This window comes from Mustela nigripes, chromosome 5 (assembly GCF_022355385.1).
Source record: "Mustela nigripes isolate SB6536 chromosome 5, MUSNIG.SB6536, whole genome shotgun sequence".
In the NCBI taxonomy this organism is placed as follows: domain Eukaryota; kingdom Metazoa; phylum Chordata; class Mammalia; order Carnivora; family Mustelidae; genus Mustela; species Mustela nigripes.
In genome coordinates, this window is record NC_081561.1 from 30,815,040 (window position 1) to 30,823,497 (window position 8,458).

Below are 8,458 nucleotides of genomic sequence, written 5' to 3' on the forward strand. Positions count from 1 at the left end.
GTGTTTGCAGCTAAATGGAGTCAGATATTTCTAAGCATCTTTTCTTAGTTGATGAATGTCATGTTTGACAGTGACAGAAACAGAACTACAGCAGCTATAACAGAAATAATAATAATAATGATAATGATAATGTTCTTATAGTTTAGTCAAGGAAAATATGTCAGAATTCATTCCATGGTGCCATACTTTTCTGACTTAATGGCTAACTCAGTCTAAAATTAACAGCCTTGGGGCACCTGGGTGGCTCAGTGGGTTAAGCCTCTGCCTTCAGCTCACGTCATGATCCCAGGGTCCTGGGATCGAGCCCCGCATCGGGCTCTCTGCTCTGCAGGGAGCCTGCTTCCTCCTCTCTCTGCCTGCCTCTCTGCCTACTTTTGATCTCTGTCAAATAAATAAATAAAATCTTTAAAAAAAATAAATAAAAATTTAAAAAATAATAAAAATAAAATAAAATAAAATTAACAGCCTTGTTCAGCAGCACAAGTCCTGTGGGGGGAAGGAAGCTGGATATTGACTTCCCACATACCGGTCCAACCAGTGGGCAGCAGACACCGCAGTCTGGCTGACCCCACTCCACACTCATCCTGACCCCTCTTTCCCCTCCTCAGACTTCCTTGCAATTAAGGATGGCTGCGTGACCCAAAAGCAGAAGTTTGCTAAAGAAACAGATGTGGCTGTCACTATGACTTACTTCTTCCATTTTGACTGTTGACGTGATAGCGAGATGTAGCTGCCACTTTGGGGAAACGAGGGGATGAGTACACGGAAGGAAGGGTAACATTGAGAAATGGTGGAGTACAAAGATACCATCTGGTCTCCGATAGCATTGACAAGTGGTCAAACTAACACCACCAACTGTCTTCCTCAGATTTCTTGTGATATGAGAAAAATTAATTCCTATTTGTTTTTAGCCACTGGTATTTTGGTGTTCCATGCCTGCTCTTGATGGCATTTCTACTGGATGCAGCAGGTCCCAGGAGGCCCTTCCAGACCTAGGGCATTTGGTTGCCTTTCTTACTCTGTCCCTTTGCTTATTTCCTACGGGTCTCTGAGCAGAGGATCGCCACACAGGCTGCAGTTTGGAATCATCCTGGGGAACTTTTACCAAAGTACCTTTGCCCAGGCCCCATGCCATGTAAACTGAATCCACATCTCGAAGGGTACAGACAGGTATGAGTAATTTTTAAGAGCTCTTCTAGACTAGTTATTTACAATGTTTCCTCCCCCAGCTCAGGACTCTCTTATACTCTTAAAAATTATTGAGAACCCCAAAGGCTTTCCTTGTATGTCTTATGTTATTGGTATTTATAGTATTTAAAATGAAAACTGAAAAAAGCAATACTTACCCTTTTAAAAACAGAAATAATAAGCTGCTTTCATATGTTTAAATTTTTCCATAATAAAAAAAGTAGGCAAAAATAACTTAGGGGATAAAGGTTCTGTTTTATTTTGCTTTAAGTAGTCTCCATGCCCAGTGTGCAGCCCAATGCGGGGCTTGAACTCATGACCTGCGCTGAGAAGAGTCAGATGCTTAACTGACTAAACCACCCAGGTGCCCCAGGAAATACGTTTTTAAAGATTTCAAAGAGTTTTATCTGTTCCCATTTGGATCATGATTTGAAAAAACACACACATACATACGGTCTAGGACATCTGAACACTGAGTGGATACTTGATAAAAATCATTATTAATTTTTAGATGTGATCACAGAATTGTGATATTTGTGCGAGTCCTTATCTCAGTGCTACCTACTGAAAAGTTCACAGATGGAATCATAGGATATCTGGGACAGCTTCAGAATAATCCAGGCGCAGGGCGCCTGGGTGGCTCAGCAGGTTAAGCCTCTGCCTTCCACTCACGTCATGGTCTGAGGGTCCTGGGATGGAGCCCCACATTGGGCTCTCTGCTCAGCAGAGAGCCTGCCTCCCCCTTTCTCTCTGCCTACTTGTGATCTCTCTCTGTCAAATAAATAAATAAATAAATAAATAAAATCTAAAAAAAAATAATTCAGGTGAGGAGGAAAGAGTCAGTGAGGTAGAAACGAAACAAGATTGGCCATGAGTTGAAAATTTTTATCAAAAAATTTTGATTAAATTTTTTTATCCATCTTCTGCTGACAGATAGCAGAAGATTCATTTTACCATTCTATGTTCATATATTTGAAATTTTCCATTAAAGAAAGTTCTAATAATAGATTAAAATCATCACACAGAAACCAGATAAAGCAAAGGAGAAAAAGCAGGGTTTTTTAACATTAGACAAAATATTCTGATCATTCAGTAAACAAGAAGAGGAATCTTTTTTAATTAATAAAACATAAAATCTTCAATGAAGACACAGTCATGGCCCACTTATCCATTTGGCACAGTACACACGAAGGTCCACAGTGCTTTTGAGGGTTCATGAAAATGTTTACACTTCTTTTAAAATAGGAAATGAACTTTTAGGATGAAGAACACATTTTTTTTTTAAAGACTTTATTTATTTATTTGACAGACAGAGATCACAAGTAGGCAGAGAGGCAGGCAGAGAGAGAGGGAAGCAGGTTCCCTACTGAGCAGTGAGCCCGACACGGGGCTCGATCCCAGGACCCCGGGGTCATGACCCGAGCCGAAGGCAGAGGCTTAACCCACTGAGCCATCCAGGCGCCCAAGAACACATCTTAATATATAAATATATAATACAAATGTATTTATCTATATACCGACACAGTCGCAAAATATAGCTCTGGATGTTTTTTGAGGATAGGGTCTAGAAAGGCAAATGTGTATAGGGCCCACAGATGTCATAATGCAGCCCTGGGTATCATGGTCATGGATGTTTATGTGCTGAAGAGAAAGCAGCAAAATGCAAACAGCGGAGATCCTGGACTCTGGAATTAGAGAGCTCATGACATTGTGGCTACAACCGCTGAACGTGACTTTGGGTTGGCCCTTGGGGAGAGGGTGAGTCAGGGAGTGCCAATATGGTCATTAATAGGCTGGTTGGATCCTGCTGGTCAAATTTACAGAAAAGGGTCTGCAGAGAGGGAAAGATAGCAAGCACCTCTTGGGGTGTCTTCTCAGCTATCCCACCTTATGTGGGAAGAGTGTCCCCAACACCTCCCTTACACTGTCCTAGGGCTTCATATAAATTATCTGTTGTCACACTGGGCCACCAGCCATAAAAAGCTGGTTCTCAGGGAGAAAGCTCACCAGGGCTAGGGCTCCAGGAACCTAAACCACAGAGCCCAGAGACACAGAGGTTGAGAGTGGATTGATGGAGCGGTGTTTGTGGCCACATTCAAGGACAAAGTGTATGAACCCCTGGGGTCTCAGAACCTGCCTTTTTCTCTTCCCTATGAAGTCAACGCTCCCTCAAATCCTGAGTACCCTGACATTTTTATCATAAATTTTCTTTGGGGCTTAAGCTGTTCTGAATCACATTTTATGTTTGTAACATAAAGAAATTTTAGGGGCGCCTGGTTGGCTCAGTACATAGAGCATGTGACTCTTGACCTCAGACGTTGATTGTGGAATCTATTTGAAATTTTAAAAAGAAGAAGAAGAAGAAGGAGAAGGAGAAGGAGGAGGAGGAGGAGGAGGAGGAGAAGGAGGAGAAGAAATAGAAGGGCACGTTGGTGGCTCAGTCAGTTAAGTGTCTGCCTTCGGCTCAGGTTGTGATCCCAGGGTCCTGGGATTGAGTCCCACGTCAGACTCCCTGCTCAATAGGAAATCTGCTTTTCCCTCTGCCCCTCTCTCCCTATCCCCTCCCCTACTCATGCTACCTCTCTCTCTCACACACAAAAATAAATAAATAAATTAAAAAAAAATTAAAGAAAGAAGAAAAGAGAAAAGAAAAGACAAGACAAGACTTTAGAAGTACAGGGACTTGATAACCCTAAGATCAGAAGTGTAAAGGGAAGCAGTGTGCCCCAAACCCCAGTGTGACACCAGTCATTTAGGCAAGGATGTTTAACCTCACCAGCATGGCCAGTTCCCCTCCCATCTCTTTCCAGTGCAAAGGTTGACACTAATGGGGCGATTATTCCTTGATAGAGAAAGTGCTCTCCCATTGTGCAGATGAGAAAACTGATGCTCATAGTAAAGAAATAGCCCCATCCAAACACCACTGGCAAGTTAAACACAGGAGAAGGCCTGGTAGGAGGGCAGAGAGATCTGCCAGCTAGCATCAATCAGTGACGACATCCCTCGCACTAAGTCTGCTCAACACTACCCTGCCTAGACCAGCAGCCACAGCCAACCTCTCTATCTGACTCCCTCTGCCACCAGGGCTCCAATCAAGGAGTGCTATTTCCCATCTTCTCTCTAACACAAATATCTCTGAAACATGTTTCTTAGTTTTTAGTTTTTACTTGTGTATTTCTATAGATTTTCAATTCTGAAAGAAATAGAGAAAATATTAAGTTATTAAAAATACAAGTGAAGGGGTCCTTGGGTGGCTCAGTGGATTAAAGCCTCTGCCTTAGGCTCAGGTCATGATCCCAGGCTCCTGGAATCGAGCCCCACATCGGGCTCTACATCGGGCTCTCTGCTCAGCAGGAAGCCTGCTTCCTCCTCTTTCTCTCTCTGCCTGCCTCTCTGCCTACTTGTGATCTCTGTCTGTCAAATAAATAAATAAAATCTAAAAAAAAAAAAAAAACAAAAAGTTGCAGAGTTAGAAGAAATCTCTACGAGCACTAGTAGTGTAGGTGTACTTGAGTTAGTGAGAAGAACTGGCCCACTGTGTGACCCACCAATACGGCCCAGACCAAGGGGAGACGTGAAGTAACATAGGAATATGTCACTGTGACCCACATACTTTGGCTGGAGAGTGGAGTCCCAGCCCTGTAGAGGTGAAGTGGCAGGACCTGGTACATGACCTTCACACCAGCGGCCATAGTATCCAATGTCGCTTTTACCTGTTATGCTTTACAAAACCTTGTTCCTATTCAAAAGGCCTTCCACCTGGAAGTAAAATGTTACTAATAGAGGGGCGCCGGTGTGGCTCAACCAGTTGGGTGTCTGTCTTCAGCTCAGGTCGTGATCCCAGGGTCCCGGGATGGAGTGCTGCATAGGGCTCCCAGCTCACAGGGAGTCTGCTTCTCCTTCTCCCTCTGCCCCTTCCCTCCCGCTTGCGCTCATTATCTCTCTCGAGCTCTCTTGCACTCTCTCTCTCTCAAATAAATAAAGTATTTTAAAAAGATGTTTCTAGGGATGCCTAGGTGGCTCAGTTGTTAAGCGTCTGTCTTCAGCTCAGGTCATGATTCCAGGGTCCTGGGACCGCATTGGACTCCCTGCTCTGCGGGAAAACTGCTTCTCCCTCTCCCACTCCCCCTGCTTGCGTTCCCTCTCTCGCTGTGTCTCTCTCTGTCAAATAGATAAATAAAAGTCTTAAACACAAACAAAAAAAGACTTTTACTGCTAGAAAGAGAAGCCAGAGCAAATGGATTGCCACGCCCCTGTTACCTGAGGGAAGGTAATGTGGTGGGCTGGCTCTCACTGAGGTTTATTCTACCATCTTGGCGGTTTGAGCCCTAAAGGAGGTGTCCTTATAGATGTCCCTGGTCTTCATTCAGGGACCAGTGGGACAAGTCTTCCCAATTGAGTTGACAGTCAGCCGGTAGTGCTGGTTCCCATGAAACTACTCTGACGGTGAGAAAAATAAGAAAAAAATAAAAGGAAGCCAATTGCAAGCACCCAGAGGAGATTTCTGCTCACTTGCGCAGGCTTGAGCTGGGAAATATTACCACGACCTGTTAGGATATGGCCCTAACAAACTTGCAGGAATAGGGGCTACATGCCCACAAAACTGGGTTACCACCCCCTACTGCACAGGCACTTCTTTCTGAGGCAACTAGCCTTACCTTGACACATGTCCTTCCCTGTCCGTTTCTCAGCCCTACCCCCGCTCCTCCCGCTGGCGATCCTGATCTGTTCAGAAACTACAAATCCCAGCATGCAACACAGCCAAGGAGCAGGAGGCCTTCTGGGATATGTAGTGCTCCCAGGTACAGTGATTCAAGTGGTCCAAACTTTACAAGGCGTTTTTTCAAGATAAGTTAGGATGCAAAAAAATCTCAGCACAAGGCTAAAATGCATCCTCAAGAATGTGAAGGGCTAGAGCACCCATCCCCACGGTATTCACGCTAGATCTCACTACCCCTATGTGGCTGTTTGGCTGTGGGTCTGTGGTCAGGCCCTTCACAACCTCATCCAATCTGGGAGGGGCCTTGCTAATGCATACATCTGTCATTATAACTTATCTTTCCAAACATCATCAGTGACTCCCTCTTCCTTATTGGGTTCAAGTTCAACTTCTTTGAGAGGCAGTCAAGAGTTTCAGAACCCAGCCCTTCCTGCAAGAGTTTATATTCTAACCCAATCAAACCCAAAGTAGCTCCCCAAAGTCTCTGCCCCTCTCCTCTTTATCTGCTCCCCACCCCATCCAGAAACTCGCACTGCCCACAGCCACTGGAGCCACTGCCAGCACCCACATGTTTGGATATCCGGGCCCCTGCGCTACCCATCCAACACCATCCCAAACCTACCCCCTCCCAACACCATCCCAAAACTACCATCCCAAACACCAACACCATCCCAAAACTACCCCCTCACCTCTGGAGTCCTGCCCTTCAAATCCTCCCACCTTTCCTCAGAGCCAGGCCCTCACTTGCCCCACAGGAGGCAGAAATCCTGCTGCAAGGAGAGGGCTGTGCTTCTGGCATTCTCTGAGGCAACTTGGCACAGCATTGCTTGTGAAACTGTTGTCTGGGGTTTGTTGGCATTCTAGCTAAGTAGGCTTTTGTGGATTGGCCTGGGACCCAACTGCGGCGTATAAATGTTATTTGAGTGAATGTATGGCATTGTTTCCATGGAGAAAATCCCTCTGAGCTCAGAGCATCTGACCAAAAGTGACCTTTGGGGACACTCCCCTTTGTGCCCTGGAGGCAACATCTGTGGGTTTGGCTCCAATTGCAGAGAGGGCCCGGAGAAGCCTCAGCTCTGGCCCAGCTTGGCTGGGAGTAGGTGTGGGCAAGGATCTATTTAGGTCGGATCTTCCCTTGAGCTGAGGCCCAGGAGGAAGGGGAGGGGGCTGCCCGAAGCCTTCGGGACTTGAAGATGAAGATGGAGGGCGTGAGTGATCCCAAAACCCCATCCACTGCCTGGCCCCGAAAAGACGAGATCAGGGGGGTTCGGCCTCCATTCGGCCTTTTCTTGGGTTAGGAGAGTGGGGGTTCAGGGGGTGACGAAGGAAGGAGCAGCATGTTAAGGATGCCTTATTCCGCTTGCCCTTTGGCGGGCCGAGGTCTTGGCGCCTGCACCAGGGGGCAGCAGAGGCGGAGAGATGCGCGCGGAGGAGGGTTTGTTTTTTGGAGGGATGGGAGTTTGTTTTCACCTGCAAATGGTTTTCCTGCCCACCATCGATGCCAGGCTGGGCTTCTAGATCCCATAAGAAAGCTTCCTTCGATCAACCATGAGCTAGCTCCACCACTCTAGGCTTTCAGAGACAGGAATTCTGTCCTCGGGGGCGGGGCAGGGGGGGTGATGATCAAAGCTGTGCCGTCGGGGATCCAGCGGGGAGGGGCGGGACGCTGCCTCCCGGTCCTCGGGGTCCCTCCCCGGCCCGCCTGGTTGCGGGGGTTGCGGCTGCCCGCACGCGCGCACTGATCCTCTCGCACTCGGACACCCGCAGCCACGCGTCCAGCGAAGAAGGGGTGTCCCGATTAGAAGGAGGCGTGGAGTTAAATTTTATTCTACTGCCAGGACTGGAGGGAGCCAGGAAATGCTGTATGAGGATGGGAAGCCTCAAGAGAGGTGGGGAGGTTAGCTAGGGACGCCTGGCTGAGCTGCTGCCCTGAACAGAAGGGCCCTACCCAGACCCAGAGGGCACAGAGCTCCTGAGTAAGCCTTGAGAGGGGCCGCTAGGGAAGAAGTGGGGGCGGCAAAGCACGCGATGGGACGAGGACTGTGCACTTGACACAAAGAGAAGCCTGGATCGGGATAGCGGTAATACTGGCAGGTGCAAGCGGCCTTCGACCACACCCACAGCCGGGGGGAGGGGTGGTGGCGGCAGGAAACATTGTCTCGGACGTGAGCCTCAGTTTCCTCATTTGCAAAGAGTTGAGACTAGACCTTGTGAGGCCCCCTTCCACCCCTGAGGTCCCTAAAGATGGGAAATGGGGGTGCGGAAAGGTCGTGTTTGATCTGGACACAAGGAAGACAAGCACACCCTCACCCAAAAACGATCCAGCACCCATGTCACACGGAACCCTGTCTCCCCACACAACGTCACTGGGAGATCAGCTTGTGAGTCTGGACTTGTCAGCCAGGTTTCATGAACTCTTTCTGGGCCTTGACACCACGAAAGGACAGGCCCTCTGGGGAAAGGGATGAACCCTTCCATTTCTGGGAAAGCCTCAGCCAGCAAAGAGAGGTACAGGTCAGGGTCTGGGGAGAGGGTTGAAATAACAAGCAC